This window comes from Theropithecus gelada, chromosome 14 (assembly GCF_003255815.1).
Source record: "Theropithecus gelada isolate Dixy chromosome 14, Tgel_1.0, whole genome shotgun sequence".
In the NCBI taxonomy this organism is placed as follows: domain Eukaryota; kingdom Metazoa; phylum Chordata; class Mammalia; order Primates; family Cercopithecidae; genus Theropithecus; species Theropithecus gelada.
The window spans coordinates 46,489,152-46,507,740 of record NC_037682.1 but is presented as its reverse complement, the minus strand read 5'-3'; the positions used below and the strand labels follow the sequence as shown (position 1 = coordinate 46,507,740).

Sequence of the window (18,589 nt, the reverse complement as noted above, 5' to 3'; positions counted from 1 at the left end):
ACACATGCACACATATGTTTATTGTGGCACTATTCACAATAGCAAAGACTTGGAATCCACCCAGATGTCCATCAGTGACAGACTGGATTAAGAAAATGTGGCACATATGCGCCATGGAATACTATGCAGCCATAAAAAAGGATGAGTTCGTGTCCTTTGCAGGGACATGGATGCAGCTGGAAACCATCATTCTCAGCAAACTATTGCAAGAACAGAAAACTAAACACCACATGTTCTCACTCATGGGTGGAAATTGAACAATGAGATCACTTGGACACAGGAAGGGGAACATCACACATCGGGGCCTATTGTAGGGAGGGGGGCGGGGGGAGGGATAGCCTTAGGAGATATACGTAATGTAAATGATAGGTTAATGGGTGCAGCACACCAACATGGCACGTGTATACATATGTAACAAACCTGCACGTTGTGCACATGTACCCTAGAACTTAAAGTATAATTAAAAAGAAAAAAAGAAAAAACAGCAATATCCTTCCTCTTACCAATAATGAAACAAAGCACAGTACATCCATACAATGGAACACTACTTAGTAGTATGAAAAATTAGCAATAAGTTATTGATACTTGCAAAAACTTGCATGGATCTTGAGGACATTACGCTGAATGTAAAAAGCCAGAGTCAAATGATTAGATACTGTATGATTCTATTTATGTAACACTTTTGAAATGACGAAATTATAGAGATGAAAAATCGATCAGTGATTGGAGGGATTTGGGAAGAAGAATACTGTGGGTGTGGCAGTAGGGGGAAACCAAGGGAAATCTTCTGTGGTGAAGAAACACTTCTATATTCAATGTCATTCTGGTTATATGATCTACACATGTGACAAAATATTACAGAATGAAACATAGAGAAATATCTCACTCCAAAAATGAGTGTATGCAAACACTGGTAAAATTTGGTAAGATTGTACTGTAGATATTTGGTGAAATCTCATAAGATTTGTAGTGTAGATAATTAGATGATACCAATGTCCATTTCCTGGTTTTGATAATACATTCAATTAAAAAGTCAGTATTGCTGTAGGTTGGGTGATGGGTATACAGGAACTCTATGTACTATTTTGCAAATTTCTTCATAGTCTACAATTAATTCTGAATGAAAACTTAAAAACAACTGAAAGACTGGTTCGTTGTGTGGACTCACTCCAAGAATACTGAAGTCACCAAGAATGAGGACATGGGGTATGCTGGAAGGAAGTTTGTAAACCAAGCACATAGGTAGAAGGTAATATAATTTGCATTCACCAAACCAACACAAAATTAAGCACATATTAAATTTTTATATTTGTTTCCAATAACTCTTAAAATGAATATATACACTTTTATAGACACAAGGCTGAATCATGCATCTCTGCTCTCACCAATAATTGTACAGGTCTTTGATAAGAAGGCAAGGGTACCTGCACACCTGGAATGGGAATGACAACTTTCTTCAACTTCAGAATGTCTGAGGTTGATATGTGTTATTCTCTCACATGTTTACCAGGATTTAAAAATGTCAAGTCACTATAGAAATTACGTTACAAAGAGGTTCTAGACAACACAGAATGTGAATAGGAATTTTTGGACATCCATATCAAGGCTATGCAGAGTTTAGATTTAAATTTTGATGTGACAATTACAATGGTGAATTTAACTCAAAGATTAACTATCTCCCCTACTCCCAATGTGGGCGTTTTGCAGGTGAAAATGCTGCTCCAGAGAAGGGGCTGCATTCTATTGCTTCTCTCTTCTCCCCTAACCCCCACACTTTTGTTTTGTATTTTTATCCATGGCTTCTGACCCTGGAGGGCTGAACATATCCCTGTGAGGAGGGTAAGGAAAGAAGGGCATTGACTTTGTGGCTTGTCCTGTTGGCCTGACCTGCCTGGCCCTCTCTGGACTTTATATTATTACAGAGTTCACTCCTATGAATATCACAAACCTAACAGCAAGCCCTATCACTTCAAGGCCACAAAAGATAATGCTCATTATTCAGAGCACTCCAGCCTTGCCATTCTAAACAAGAGGGATCTTGCGACCATGACCAAAGTACATGGTGGGGCACAAGGAATAAAACTCACGTATGAATTCTTCACCATTCCCTAAAAACTCTGTGCTTTTATTAACAGTGCCACTGTAAATTATTTCTTTCCCCATTTCCATCTGTCCAGATCCTATTTAACTCTCCTGGCCCAATACAAAAATTTAGGTGACTGGCAAAATTTGCAGAGGGTACAATTATAACAATAATACTGGGTCAGTTGTAGTCATCAGTTAAAATTCTACCTATTACACAAAGCATTCCATGATCCACTCACTTCTACATAGACACTCAGAAATGAGATCTGCTGTGTCTTTTCTATCCTTCCTCGTGTTTGCATCCTGCAAGGTTTCAGAACAATTGGACCAATATGATGGGCATGAGCATTGAGATTTCTTCTTCTATACTCTGCTGTCACTGCTAGATAACAGGAAACAAATTCTACCTGTATCTATAGCCAGCATTGATACATTGACAATAATGGTGCCCAACTGATACCACACTTTCATACAGAACAAGAATCACAGCAGTCTCTTCGGATTCTAGAGCGCTGCCACATAGGTGAGAAGAATATATGCTTACCATGATTATTGTCATTGTGTAGTGACGTGAATTTCTCAGGTGGCCTGAATCGCAACACTAGTTATCTTCAGCCTGTGGTTATGGTAAAGTCACACTTTACCCACATATTCTGAAAAGAGATACCTGAGCACAAATGCACAAATGGCACAGTTTCAGACTGGGGCAATCCCATAACCTCACTTTTGCTTGGTGTGCCTGGAATGAGCATGTGACCCATGTTGGCCATGCAGTCAGCTTGAGTATCCCAGATCCCTGAAACCAGGTCCAGTGTTCTTCCCATTCTAGCACTTACACATTCTGCTTCCCTACCTATCCTGGATTTCTAGATGCTGAATTGGGTTTGCCTGGAGGCAAGGGCTTCTTCTGCTGGAACACAGGGTAATGGTTGTCACAAGCATTGCTTGTGACCTAAGCACCTGCAGGATCTCTTGAAAATACTTTCAGGAATTTTGCATTGGTGTGATGTTGTACTATAGAATGAGGACTGTTGTAAGATTCAGCCTATTCAGTCATCAATTATAAAACCGTTGCTTATATTGTTGTCTTGCATGAGTAGCCACCTGGTGAATATTCTTTGTGTGTGTGTGTGTGTGTGTGTGTGTGTGTGTGTGTGTGTGTGTTTGAGACAGAGTCTCGCTCTGTTGCCCAGGCTGGAGTGCAGTGGTGCGATCTCCGCTCACTGCAAGCTCCACCTCCCGGGTTCATACCATTCTCCTGACTCAGCCTCCCAAGTAGCTGGGACTACAGGCACCCACCACCATGTCCAGCTAATTTTTTGTAGTTTTAGTAGAGACGGGGTTTCATCATGTTAGCCAGGATGATCTCGATCTCCTGACCTTGTGATCTGCCCCCCTCGGCCTCCCAAAGTGCTATGATTACAGGCGTGAGCCACCGCGCCTGGCGTGAATATTCTCTAATTTATTAAAATCATGTTGTCCTGCTTCAGCTGGGTGCTTGGGTGTGGCATTCCTCTTCAGGATGGCAGCAAGATAACTTGGAATTTTTAGATACCCTCTCCTCTGAGCACCCTTGAACCACAAACACGACGCTTGGATAGCATGTGTCATATTGGGAGGCAGTCTTTCCTGCACTAGTGTCCTTCCTTCACAGGCTGTGAGCTCTGGGAATGTGAGTATGTTTACTTTGACTCCTAAGTGTCTGGCACGCAAGCTAGAGAATAGAAGATGCTCAGTATATATTTATATAACAAACAGTAGAATAAATGAGAGATATTGCTATGAAAAGCCCACTTAATGATATATTCAGGAGTGTAAGTAGACAGATTAATTGAAAATGTCTGTTAACCAGTATTTATAAAAAAGGATACATTTGTAACATGAATATTTCAATTTTACCTAGAATTCATTCACTATAATAGAACTAGACTGTAGAACAATCCTTTGTGTAGGGTTCAGCAAATAGAATTCTACTGTCTGGCTGAAAGCATATCTATCAATCATTGTCTATAATTTGCAGTTTGGATTAGTTTAAGTGTAGATCTTAGCATCAGATGCAGAGCATTCTGTCTTAGGAAATTGTTCAATATTGCTCGTTTTTGTTTAATCTTGTAGAGTTGGAAGATTCACACCTAGTGACCTAACAATAATTTTGGAACCTGTTTTTATTTTCCATTGGAGCATTCACATTCGTTTTTATGGAAACTGCAATTCTTCTTACACACTAGTTTTTCATTGATCTGTGCTGTATTTTGATAAATTAGGAAATTATATTCACAAGCCTAATTGGCAAAAGCAGGACAAGAAACAGATTCAATTGGTTCTTGTGATTGTGATGACTCAGTGCCCTTGAGCCCAGGTGTACTAGAGCATCAGTGAATGGCCACGAAGACTCAGCATTTGCTTGGCATCAGTCAATATATTTGCTTCATGAAGTGGAAACGATTAATTATACAGATAGAACATATTAGTGAAAGACTTATTCGAAAGGCGTTTGCTTTTATGTAGAATTAGCACAGTGCCTGATGAATTATGATTCAATGTTTGTTGAATTCATGCCTAAAATATAGTCATGAATGGCAGCTCCCAAAAGGTGCCATGAGAGATTTTCATATCATTTCTTACTTTCTGGAGAACACTCCTGGATGTCCTGCATGCTCTTCCTTGATATGTACCTGAGAGGGAATGATATCATTGACTTTGGAAAGAAGGCAGCTCATGAGCCGACTCCCGCATCCCCTCCATTCTTCTTCCCAGAGGCAGTGAGCAGACCTCCGATGAAAGGGAACAGAACGACCAACTGCAGAGGATACTGTTAAGTGGAAGGTGCCTACAAGAGTTCCAGTGAGACCTGGTGACTGAGCCAGCCTTTGCAAGATGCTGGATGACCCTGTGATTATCAGGTGGGAGCTACTTGGGAAAAATACTGAGTATCTTCTAAATTTCACACCTAGTCTGTTGCACTAGAAATTCAAAGACATGGATCCCTGCTCTTAAAGACCTCACAGTGTGGTAGAAGAGAAAGATGTGTGAACAAATAATTCAAGTACAGTGTTTTAAGTGGTGTAGTAGAGCAACGTGTGAGGCCAAGTGAGTTTAGAATGGGCTTCGGGGACAGAATCTAAGCTTTCCTGAAGCTAAAGTTTTCTTCTGTCAAAGAAAAAGAATGTCACTAACATCAAAATAAGCAGTTTTTCATGTGAGGAACAAAATTATTTGAGCCAATTGCCAGGTGAAAATTCTCTACAGAATTCCTCATGATAGACAACATCTTTAGCCAAAACTGTACAATTGATATCACAGACTTCCAGAGTGGGCTCTCCCAATAACCCTCAGTCTGAAAAGCTCCTTGCCTGGAGAATTGGCTGCAAACATTGCCTTCCTGCTTCCTTCGACGTTTAGGAAACCCTCACTACAGCCACGTTCTAATACAGCATTTGAAAATTGAGAATGGACAGATAGGATTCAGCATCAGCAGAGTGCTGGGCCTGGAAGAGGAATGGATCTGGGCTGAGGGGACCTGAGTTCAACATTGTGAACAGTGTGATAGGAGCCACCAATAAATTTGTTTGAACAAATTGAAAACTATATACCTCTTTATTGCTTTCATAGGTCCTTTGTAATGTCTCTCCTGCATTCAAATGGCATGTGTCAGCTCCCTTCAGTGAGGGTCAATCTGAGGGGCAGCCTCACTGTCGGTGAGAAGCAAACAGCCAGCTGTGATGTCACACCTTCTCTTGATGTCTCTTCTGTCTGCTTGAGTTATCTGGGGAAGAAATAACCACTGGTAGAAAATAGTTCTGAATTTTATACTGATTCCGTTTCTAAAATTCCGTTTTTAATTTAGGTAAAATTTATATAACATACATTTTACAACTATAACCATTTAAAGTGTACAATTCAGTGTCAGTAAGTACATTCAAAATAAGTTGTAACTGTTACCACTGCGCCCTTTAAGAACTTTTCATTATTTCACACAGAAATTCTGTGCTCATTAAATAATGGCTACTCATTCTTTCCATCATCCAGCACCAGGCTCCTCCTAATTTATTTTCTGTATTCACGAATTTCCTAGTTTCAATACCTCATAAAATTTGAACTTACAATATTGTTCTTTGGTATCAGGCTTATATTGCTAAGCACGATGTTTCCAGGTTCATCTATGTCACAGTATGTATTAGAATTCTGTACGAACTGTAAGTTATTATCCAGATACTGTAATTGACATTAGCATGGAAAGGTCAGATATTTTCAGTGTTGCTTCTCATGTTAACAGCCATAAAACTAACTGAAAGTTAAGCCAGAACAATTTGTACAAACCCCGGATTCTCCTGCAACTGAAACAATGTCCAAGTAAATAAATGATTTTCAAGATAATTTCCACTTTGAAACCAATACTGAGGCTTCCATTGGCCAAATTGAACTGATGGGACATATTAATGGGCTCCTCACTGGTTCATTAGTCCAGGAAGAGCTAAATAAGAACTTACCACTTCTTAAGGGAACGGGGCTATGGTTGTCTTTGCTAGAAACCAAGGCCAACATGTCACCATTCTGTGGACAAATGACATCAGAGGACTTTTCATAAAACCAATTCCCTGGACTGTTTTTATGAAGAGAGATTTTGCCTCTAAGCACATTATTTTGCTCTATATATGAGAATTCAATGGAACTTAGAGATAGCAGAACTCACTTATTCAGAATCAAGTTATCAACTGCAGTAATGCCTCCAGTCATAAAAGGACACATGATTTTTAAGGGAACATAGTCTGACAGATTAATAAGGAATCTTCCTTCTTGATATAATCAGATATGAACAAGTATAAAGAAGAGTTTTAAGGTTTCAGATAGGAACTCCATTAATTACAATGAAAATTATAGAAGAAGTGTTCAGTAAGAAAGATTCAGTGTAAGATAACACAGAAAATGTGTTGGTAATATCAAGGAGAATCTAAACATTGCACTGTCAGACTAACACTTTCCATGGGTGAAAGCTGAAACTGTCAGGTTAGATAAACATCTATTCAAAGACCTTGAGGAACCACTGAGACATTTCTGAGGCAGAAAGCTAAGAAAAATGCATATAACTGTCAAGGGTGGCAGGGCAGTGTTGGTCTCAAAGTCCTGTCGGACTGAAAGGGCAGAGGCTCTTCCTCACTGGCCCCATCTGCTTTCTGACAGCTCCAGGGTTTCCTGAGGAAGCTGCCCTCCACCTTCATCCACCTCAGACATGTCCTACAGAGCCCTCTGGAGAATCAGCTTCAGGTTCTGCCAATTTTGATGCTGCCTAAAGGAGCCCATGAAGAAGTAAATGATGGGGTTGGCACTGCTGTTAGGAGATGACAGGAAAATGGAAACTAGATGAACGTGACAATATAAGATCAGGACATGTGGATCCTGGAAAACAGGGCCCACTGAATGCCAAAGGGCAGGCCGCAGAGGAGAAAGACCAGCACTGTGAGCAGGATGGTCAGGTACAGCCTGGTCAGCAGCATCTTCTGGGATCTACAGAGGATCCTGATCACTAGGACCAGGCTGGACACACAGAGAATCACACATAAAAACATCAGCCACACGACTGTGATGGATCTGATGTTTGACACCAAACAGAATTAGCACCACTAAACAGGAAGTCACAGAACATCCACTCCAGGATGCTCCGCAGCAGGGACAGGACCCAGAGCAGGACACACAGGACCGCTGACAGGTGTGTGGGGCCGCGGCATCGGTACCAGATGGGCCACAGGACGCACAGGCAGCGCTCAGTGCTGATGGTGCTCAGAATGTTCAGGCCTGCCAAGTAGGGAAATGTCATCACAGGATAGAGGATTAGAGAGATGGGATGGACATTATTGATGAGGCATAATGGGGACATATAATGTGGCCACTGAGGAAGAGGAAGTCAGCCGCAGACGGGTTGAGGATGTAGGTGCAGACAGCGTTCCTGCGCATGCAGCAGCCCAGGAGCCAGAGAACAACCACATTTCCTGTCAGCCCGACAAGGGAAATGATGCACGTCAGCACCGTGAAGCTCAGGGTCTGCTTGTAGCAAAGAGTCTCCTCAGTTCTGTTAACTGGTGTCAGTTCTGTACCCAAGGCTGAGATGGTTGGATCCATGCTCAGAAACCCCAGTCTGGTGCCCCTGGGAACACAAACCAGATATGATCACCAGCTGTATCATCTTTGATTCTCCCCACCACCCTGCCATGTGAGATTTACTGTCTTTATTAAGGAGAGAGAAACAGAGGCTCACAGAGAATAAGTCACCTATCAAAAGGTGGGGGTCCTCAAATCCAGTCTGAAATCCAGTTCCTATTGATTCTGAAGCCTGACCTCTGTCTGCTGCCACACAAATTCTGTGCTGACATGGGAATAACCTTATGATCAAAACACCCCAACTCATCCGGCCAGGGCTGTGGACCCAATCCTTACTGTATCTTGGGCCTGACATTTTCTCTCAGGTGGAGGAATTCAGATACACTAAGAGGTGGTTGTGACACCCTCATGACTAGGACTGATCATCCATGGACAGGAAAGAAGACCATGCATTATGAACCAGGGGAAAATGTGACCTTCACTAGAATAAGTGTGAAAATGACTGGGCCTGGTAGGTAAGAAATAATTCAGTGTGTCAGTCATTGCAGACAGGACTACATTTTACATTTCATACTCCCGGTGCCTGTTTCCATGAGCAGCACACTGTGCTCTTCATAAACATTCATTCAATGAATGAATGCATGCATGCATGAGGAGCCTAATGGTAATGGTAGATTTTGGTGAAATGGAAAATAAAAATGAAAGCACCATGTACAACATCAGAACACATAAGTGTAATTAGATGAAGAAAATTTCATCCATCAGAATTCGATTTGTGGACAACTCTATCTGTGTTAAAAAGAATTATTGATGTGTGCCTAACCTGAAATTGATCACTGATGTGTCTTTAAAATGAGGACACGATGTGGTTATGCTGAACATCTAGAAGCATTTTGTATACAATGTTTGCGTAGGGTGTGGGTCTGAGTTGAAATGCTCAGCCATATAGCAGAGGAAAGAGTAAGTGAGGGCGAGGTCTGAGTGCCACTGAAAAAGGTTATTAAAGTGTTGGAATATCTATGGGGGAGTGCTAAGTGTTCCGCTGGCTATAAACAATATAAATCGATTTCATTCTTTCTTTCAGGAGATCTTTGTTAGCATTTCTTTGTTGCTGTAAACATTTGTATGAGAGAAGTCCGTGATGGGATATAGGAGATGTGTAGGGCTTGGAGTATAAAGAGAGATGTTCATGCAGATTTCAACTGGAGAATGAGGACTGGGTCTAATATGGGAGAATAACAGCAGCTGATTGAGAGTTTTTAAGGTATTGTCTCTCCTAATCATCTGAAGAGCCTAGGAGGTAAGAATGAGTATTATTCCCATACGGCAGATAATGCACTGGAACACACAAAAAGTGAACTATTCATTCTCGGACTCATATAGTGCGAATTTGAGCCCAGCAGGGATGACTCACGATCTAGTCTTGGAGCAGCCCTTTAGACCCGCACCACTCTGTCAATTATACATGTTAGAGGGGGTAAAGCAGAGGAGTGATTCTCAAGTTAAATCCAAGTTGGCAGTCAAAATTGTGGGTTGAAAAAAAAAAAACTAACCTAAACAAATTTCAGATAGAGAAAGAGAAGCAAATCAAATATGGAACAAAATAGAGGAGAGTGAAAGCCATTTAGGAACAAATTCAGGAGTTCCTTTTTGCCTATCAGAGGCCACCTTTGCTCTGGAATCCTGAGAATGCACACGGGCAGGAGCTTTCCAGGTAGAAAGAAGATGCACCCTCCTCTGGGAGTACAAAAAAGCATCTGGAGTGAGTTCATCCATCATGAGCTCTTTTAGAGAGACAAGCTGCTACTGCCCTGATTGGCTCGAAAAGGAAATGGGAGGAAAAGGAGAACATCTGTTACTCACACTCAGAGCACTAAACACTTTGTCCATCTATATTTAGGGTAATGGTGTACTTGTCTTCCTCATGAAACCTGAAGCTTCATAACAACTAAGTCATGCCTGTCGTTTTCACTGTGATATCACCAACATGTAGCATGTATTCCTTAAATATCATCTATGGTATTATCTTCATATAACGTAAGATGAAGCCAAGACCTAGAAAATTAAAGGGTTTTTCTGAGATCACAACACAAACAGTAGGTCCAGTAACAGCCCCTGGTCCCTGGAACTCTCATGAGACTTCTATACGGTTCTCTGTCACATCACTCATCATTTCAGAGGAGTTCCTGATAAATCTTGATGTGAGCACAGAATCAGAAACAGTCAGAGGCAGAGGAGACTGCTACATTGCCCTAATATTCATTTTCCTCTTTGGTCACATAACAATTCTGAGAGTTTAAAAGCAGCAGAAGGACCCACATTCCAGTTTTCCTTGATGGAGGGAGCCATTGTATGACAAAGTGCGGTTCAAGGAAAGATGCACAAAAGTGATATAAGCAAGTCCTGGCTCAGAAGATCAATCAAAGAAGCAAAACTTCTCCTTTCCTTCATTTTTTTCCATCATACTGGAATGCTGGTGTGGCTGGAAACCATGTGGGATCACAAGGATAAGGGTAACTCTCTAGGGATTGTGGAGTAGTAATTTTTGGAACTCCGATGTACGATGCCTTGGAGCATCCAGCACAGATCTCAAAGATAGTCATTTCTGGGTATTCAAGAGGCTTGTTTCTGGAACCGCAGCACACATCAAAATCTGTAGATGCTCAATTTCCTTATATAAAATGATGTGATAGTTGTACAAAACCTATGCACTTTCTCCCAGACACATTAAATCTTTTTAAGTTACTTAGAATAACTGACAACATGTAAACGCCATGTAAATTCTTGTTTTACTATATTTTTTGGAAGTAATGACAAGGAAAAACAAGTTTGTTCCTGTGCAATGCATACACAACTCCACCATACCATTATTTTAAAAATAGTTTCCACCTTTAGTTTGTTGAATCTGCAGATTTAGGACCTAGTGACACAGAGGCACAACTGTACTTTCTTGTTTAAGATATTTCTACTTTGTGTATTTATGAGAGCAGCCAAACTTATATTCTTAACAAAAGAAATATATTCTCTCTTTAAAATTACAGTTTCTTTTCTATGCATTTTTGATGAATGCAAACATTTCTGCACAGAAGTGACAGTAGAGAAAGACATGCCAAACGTTAAGGTAGTCTGATAGACCTGAAATGAGACAGGTATCAATCACCTTTAGACAGAGAAAACCCCAGGAATTAGGATATAAGAAGAAGAGAAGGATCGTCTCATTTGCTATGAGGATTTGCTTTCCATTCTTCTCTATCCTGTTTGACATCCCAAGACAGTGGCTTCTATGTACCACATCAGTGGGAATCTTTTTAATCCCAGTGTCTGGTGGAATAGTGACACTGGGACACACCAGCAGGATACTGGAGGACAGCAGGAGAGCCACTTGGGATTTCCACCTCCTGGTTCTCTGCCTGTGTATTAGTTCATTCTCGAATTGCTATAAAGAAATACCTGAGACTGGGAAATTTATGAAGCAAACAGGTTTAATTGGCTCATGGCTCTGCAGGCTATACAGTAAGCAGCTTCTGTTTCTGGGGAGGCTTCAGGAAGCTTCCAATCATGGTGAAAGGCAAAGGGGGAGTGAGGCATCTCACACAGTGAGAGCAAGAGCAAGAGGGAGAGGGAAGAGGTGCAACACACTTTTAAACAACTAGATTTCATGAGAACTCACTCACTATCACTACAGCAATACCAAAGGGGGATGGTATTAAGCCATTCATGAGAAACCATCCCCACGATCTAATCACCTCCCACCAGGCCCTCCCTCCAATACTGGGAACTACAATCAACATGAGATTTGGGTGGGGACACAGATCCAAAGCATATCAGCCTGTGTGGCTTTGTGTTGGCCATGCAGGGCTTCTCTATCTGCCTGCTCATGCTCTCCCACCCTTATAGCTACAGCTATAGCTATGGTGTCAATGGTAACTGCTCCTTCCCTCTCCCTTTCAGCCTAAGGGAGGAAGTAGTGCTCCCCTATGTGTTGCTGCTTAGGGTGCTGGCCCATGCATTGTCTCTTTCCCTTAACCTTGCACATCTTTGTAAATACTTCCCTCATTAAACACTCCTCAGTCATTTCAGTTGGGACCTCCTTTTTCTTCCTTGAATGTTTATCGACAGGCAAGGATTAACAATTTAGAAAAGTAAGTAAAACAACAAAACCTGCTTCTACAGCAGTTCAACTCTGTGAAGCAATGCCTACATGTCCTTTAGCTCCTTAAATGAATGTGAGAGGCAGAATTCTCTCCATGAGGACAGATTCAGTGATTGGAATAAAGGAGGTGATATGGGGAGATAAATCAGAAGTGGGGACCCCAACTGAGGCTCCCACTGTCTGAGTTGGCAGCACTCAATTTCCAGAAGGAAACTTCATGTCTCCTGTCTTTTCCTGAAACAAGCTCATTATCCCCTGCCTGTAGCACCTAGGTGGAAACAGAGAAATGATCTTATAGCAAAAACCATAACTGACTATGGAAGAAGAGTGTTTCTGGTACTTACCCTTATCTTTTTCTCTTTTGTCCAGTGGTGAAGACTTCCCTTGTTCTAAAGGTGGAGAGTCTTTCTGGGATTCGGTGACTTCAGAGGAGCCTTCTGTGTTGCTTAATTCAGGAGATGCCCACAGGAGCTGGAGTCAAAGCTGGTGAGCAATCCAGGCTTATGAAGATGCTGGACAGACTTGTTATTTCCTGTATGAGGACTATGGACAAATCAGCGGCCAGAGGTATTGGAGACACAAACCCTACCTGAGATGATTCTTGGCCTCTGTCCCATATCCAATATATATAAGCCTCTCCCATCACATTCCATCTTGTTCAACTTCCTTGATAAAAACAGTGGCAAGGTTTGAGAGAACTGACTTCTATTTTAAAAGAAGTTCTACTGTGTGTAAAATGCTATCAAACAGCATTGCATGCTACATTAAAATCTTTCATAAAAGGATGAGTCAATCGACGTGGCAAACTTCACTGTTGCCTTGTTTTAAGATATTGGCACAGCCTGTCTTACCTTCAGCAGCCACCTCAGCAGTCATCAATATCAAGCAAGACCCTCCAGTAGCAAAGTATTTGGCTGATAAAGGTTCTGATGATGGTTACGATTTCCTAGTAAAAAAGTATTTTTTAAGTAATGCATGTAGATTGCTTTAGACATAATGCAATTGCGCACTCAATAGACTACAGTATAGTGTAAGCATAACTTTTACATGTACCAGGACACCAAAAATTCATATGATTTACTTTATTGAATATTTTTACTTTATTGCATTGGTTTAAGCAGACTTCCAATATCTTCAACGTATGCCTATATATGATAAAGGTTGTATATCAAAGTAGTGTGTAAAACAGGCACTGTTGAATGAATGGGATTGGGACAACTGAGTTTCTGTGTGAAATGAATAAAGGTGGAAGCATACTTTACATATGATTTGAGGATAAATCTGAATACAGTACTTAAAATTTTATAATGAAAATAAAATTACCTGGAGGAGCCATAGCAAAATAGTTTTCAAATCAAAGTGGAAAAAGACTTTCAATTATAGAATAGAAAACAGAAGATATTAAAGACAATATTAATAAAGACAAAAAGAATGCCAGCTGTGATGGACCACTCATATATATTAATAAAGACAAAAAGAACACCAGCTGTGATGGTCCACTCATATAGTCCCAGCACTTTGGGAGGCCAAGGTGAGTGGACTGCTTGAGCTCACAAGTTTGAGACTATCCTAGGCAACATGGTGAAACCCATCTCTACAAAAAACACAGAAATTAGCCAGGTGTGGTGGTGCATGTCTGTAGTCCCAACTACTCGGGACACTGTGGTGGGAGGAGGGCTTGAGCCCAGGCTGCGGAGATTACAATGAACCAATATCACACCACTGCACTCCAGCCTGGGTGATAAAGCCTGACCTTGTCTCAAAAAACAAAAATGAAACAAAACAAAAAAAGCTATTTTTAGCATGACATGAACCATCATAATCAAAATATAAATAAACTGTGGCCGGGCGTGATGGCTCACCCCTGTAATCCCAGCACTTTGGGAGGCTGAGGCGGGCAGATCACCTGAGGTCAGGAGTATGAAACCAGCCTGGCCAACATGGTGAAACCTAGTCTTTCCTAAAAATACAAAAAGTTGTTGGGTGTGGTGGCACAGGCCTGTAATCCCAACTACTGGAGAGGATGAGTAAGAGAATCAATTGAACCCAGTAGAGGAAAGTTGCAGTGAACCAAGAATGCACCTCTGCACTCCAGCCTGGGTGATGGAGACTCAGTCTCAAAAAATTAATTAACAAATGAAATAAAATAAATAAACTGGGAGATATTTGGTAATGTGTGTTATAGTCAAAGTATAAATTTTCTCAGTTGAGACAAATTTTTCTAAAATGATACTAATAATTCAAAATTCAAAAAGCTAATAAGAAAATAACTGTTATGATTCACAACTTCTAGAAAATAAAAACGGCTCCTAAACATATAGAAAGAGGAGAAATGCAACTCATAATAAAAGACATGCCAATTGAAATTAGAGTTTTATTTTACTTACCAAAATCTAAAAAACCATTAAGTTTTATAGCATACAGTGCAGGGATAGAGTGGGATCAGGCACCTTCACCCATTTCTGCTGAGGATGCAGTTGTTTAGAACTTACAGTGCAGGCAATTTTCAGCTCATGTAAGCATCTATAAAGTATCATTCTTTTTTTCTCTGTAATTACTCATCTAGGAATTTATCTTGGAGATGCATTTGTGCATGTTCAAAAGATCTATGTACTAAGTTAATAAATACAGTGTTATTTACAGTAAAAGACTGGTAACAGCCAAAATAGCCATCAATACTGTATAAATTATGGTCTATCTGTGCAGTAGAATACTCTGTAACTACACAGAAAGAGCAACAAACCTAATATAAAAGGCCCTCCAGAATTTGTTAGATTTTTTAAAAAGAATGCAGACAAGTGTATATATTGTATGATAAAAATATGTAGTAGTTTTATCATTAAATATTTGTGAATTAATACAAAATTATTATTAAGTATAATATGACATGTCTTTGTTAACAAGGCAAGGATGCCTGAGGACCTAACATGGGAATGACAGCTTGCAGTGTGTGTATTTAAAGATTATTTTTGAAAGTTCTGACTTTATTACTGTCACAAATATATTATCAAGCAAAAAGTTAAATTTAATGATATAGCTAAGAGAGATAGAGGTATGAGAAGATATGAGGAAGAGTGAGGACATGAAGATAATGAGTACAGAAAACTCTTTGGAAGATATATATATTTCTTTCTAAAGGATTGTAGAGAAATCAGGCTGTGGATGGAGAGGAATGTGGGCTTGGATGGTGTTTTAAGCCCACAATAGGATGGGGTGTTTCAATTGCAGTGGAAAGCTTCATTAGAGAAAGAAACACTGATGATGTAGAAGGCAGAGGCAATAATGTTATAAAATGTTTCTCAGGAGGGAACAGGGGAAACTGCACAAATGGAAAGGGTAGTTTCAAACAGGAATTTGCAGAGCCCATTTCCTGGCATGAGAGAAAATACAGAGAGATGTGCTCAGAGGCAGATGGGCAGGTAAGTTCGCTCTGGGGAGACTGAGTAATTCTCAGAGAAGCATCATCGGAGAACGATTTTTTAAAAAATGAGGAGTAGGCGGTTTCAGGAGAGAGAAGAGGGGCGTGAAGATTTTCCTTTGGAGAGTGAGAGGCAATTATGGAAATGTCACATGACTGTTCAGGAGATATAAGTGAACATTTCAGGTTCAAGGTCATAAATGTACAGTGAAACTGCTAGGCATGGTTGTGTGTTCTGCTCCAGCCACACTCTGTTCTGTGGGAACAGGCACGGAGTTAGTGGAGAGCTGGATTCAAGCAGGGCAAAAGACGAACTGATACTTCAGCAAGGAGATATATGCATGACAAATAAACACATAAAAAGATGCTCAACATCACTAATGTTTAGGGCGATAAATAAAAATTACAATGAGATACCACTCTACCCTCTCAATATGGCTAAGTATAAAATACTGATAGTTTCAAATACTGGCTGACGTTTGAAGGAATTGGATGTCTCATACACTACCAATGAAAAAGTACAATAGTAGAACTACTCTGGGAAATCCTCTTGCATTTTCATACAATCCAGCAATCCAGTGTATCCTAGAAACTGAAAATTTATCCTAGAAACTGGGAAACTATGTTCACTTAAAAATCTGTACAAGAGAGAGGCCAAGATGGCTGAATAAACACAGCTCTAGTCTGCAGCTCCCAGCCAGACCAACGCAGAAGGATGGTGATGTCTGCATTTCCAACTGAGGTACCCAGTTCATCTGATTGGGACTTTTTAGGCAGTGTGTACAGCCCATGGAGAGCAAGGAGAAGCAGGATGGGGCGTTGCTTCATGTGGGAAGTGCAAGAAGCCAGGGGACATCCCTCCCCAACCAAGGTAAGTTGTTAGGAACTGTGCTCCCCAGCTTGGGTACTACACTTTTCCCATGGTATTTGCAATCTGCAGATCAGGAGATTCCCTCATACGCCTACACGACGAGGGCTCTCGGTTTCAAGCAAAATATTGGGCAGCTGTTTGGGCAGAGACTGACCTAGCTACAGGAGTTTTTTCATACCCCAGTGGTGCCTGGAACTCCAGTGAGACAGAACGGTTCACTGCCCTGGAAAGGGGGCTGAAGCCAAGGAGCCAAATGGTCTCACTCAACAGGTCCCACTCCCAAGGAGCCCAGCAAGCTAAGAACCACTGGCTTGAAATTCTTACTGCCAGCACAGCAGTCTGAAGTCAACCTGAGATGATGGAGCTTGGTAAAAGGAGGGTCATCTGCCATTCCTGAGGCTTTAGTAGGTGGTTTTCCCCTGACAGTGCTAAGGAGGCTGGGAGATTTGGACTGGGTAGAATTCACCACAGCGCGGCTAAGCAGCTGTGGCCAGACTACTTCTCTAGATTCCTCCTCACTGGGCAGGACATCTCTGAAGGAAAGGCAGCAGGCCCAGTCAGGGGCTTACAGATAACACTCTCATCTCCCTGGGACAGATAACTTGTGGGAAGGGACAACTTCAATAGATTTGATCTTTCCTGCCTGCTGCCTCTGAAGAGAGCAGCTAATGCTGACAAGGGGGGTTCTCCCAGCACAGTGCAACAGCTCTGCTAAGGGACAGACTGCCTCCTCAAGTGGGTGTCTGACCCCTGTGCCTCCCGACTGGAAGAGACCTCCTAACGGGGTTGACAGACACCTCATACAGGAGAGCTCTGGTTGCATCGGGCCAGTGACCCTCTGGAATGAAGCTTCCAGAGAAAGGATCAGGCAGCCATCTTTGCTGTTCTGCAGCCTCCACTGGTGGTACCCAGGTGAACAGGGTCTGGATTGAACCTCCAGCAAACTGCAGCAGACCTGCAAAAGAGGGGCCTGACTGTTAGAAGAAAAACTAACAAACAGAAAACAATAACTAAAAAGATCCCCACACAAAAACCCCATCCAAAGGTTGTCAGCCTTAAAGATCAAATGTAGATAAATCCACAAAGATGAGGAACAAGCAGTGCAAAACCCCTTAAAATTCCAAAAACCAGAATGCCTTTTCTCCTCCAAATGTTAGCAACTCCTCTCCAGCAAAGGCACAAAACTGCATGGAGAATGAGACTGATGAATTGACAGAAGTAGGCTTCAGAAGGTTGGTAATAACAAACTCCTTTGAGCTAAAGGAGCATATTCTAACCCAATGCAAGAAAGCTAAGAACCTTGATAAAAGGTTACAGGAACTGCTAACTAGAATAACCAGTACAGAGAGGAACATAAGTGACCTGATGGAGGTGAAAAACACAGCGCAAGGACTTTGTGAAGTATGCACATGTATCAAGAGCTGAATCAATCAAGCAGAAGAAAGAATATCAGAGATTAAAGATCAACTTACTGAAATAAGGTGTGAAGACTAGATTAGAGAAAAAAGAATGAAAAGGAACAAACAAAACCTCTAAGAAATATGGGACTATGTGAAAAGACCAAACCTATGATTGATTGGTGCAACTGAAAGTGACGAGGAGAATGGAACAAAGTTGGAAGAGACACCCTACAGGATATTATTCAGGAGAACTTCACCATCCTAGCAAGACAGGCCAACATTCAAATTCAGGAAATAGAGAGAACACCACTAAGATATTCCTTGAGAAGGGTAACCCCAGACACATAATTGTCAGATTCTCCAAAGTTAAAATGAAGTAAAAAATATTAAGGGCAGCCAGAGAGAAAGGTTAGGCTATCTTAAAGAGAAGCTCGTCAGAATAACAGTAGATCTCTCTGTAGAAACCCTACCAGCCAGAAGAGAATGGGGGCCAATATTCAACATTCTTAAAAAAAAGTATTTTCAACCCAGAGTTTCATATCCAGCCAAACTAAGCTCCATAAACA

At 41.1% G+C, this 18,589-nt stretch overlaps 1 pseudogene; it reads right to left on the bottom strand.

Moving 5' to 3' along the window:
• Positions 1-7,239: 7,239 nt before the first annotated feature.
• LOC112606663 lies at positions 7,240-8,202 on the bottom strand (annotated as a pseudogene).
• Positions 8,203-18,589: the final 10,387 nt, after the last annotated feature.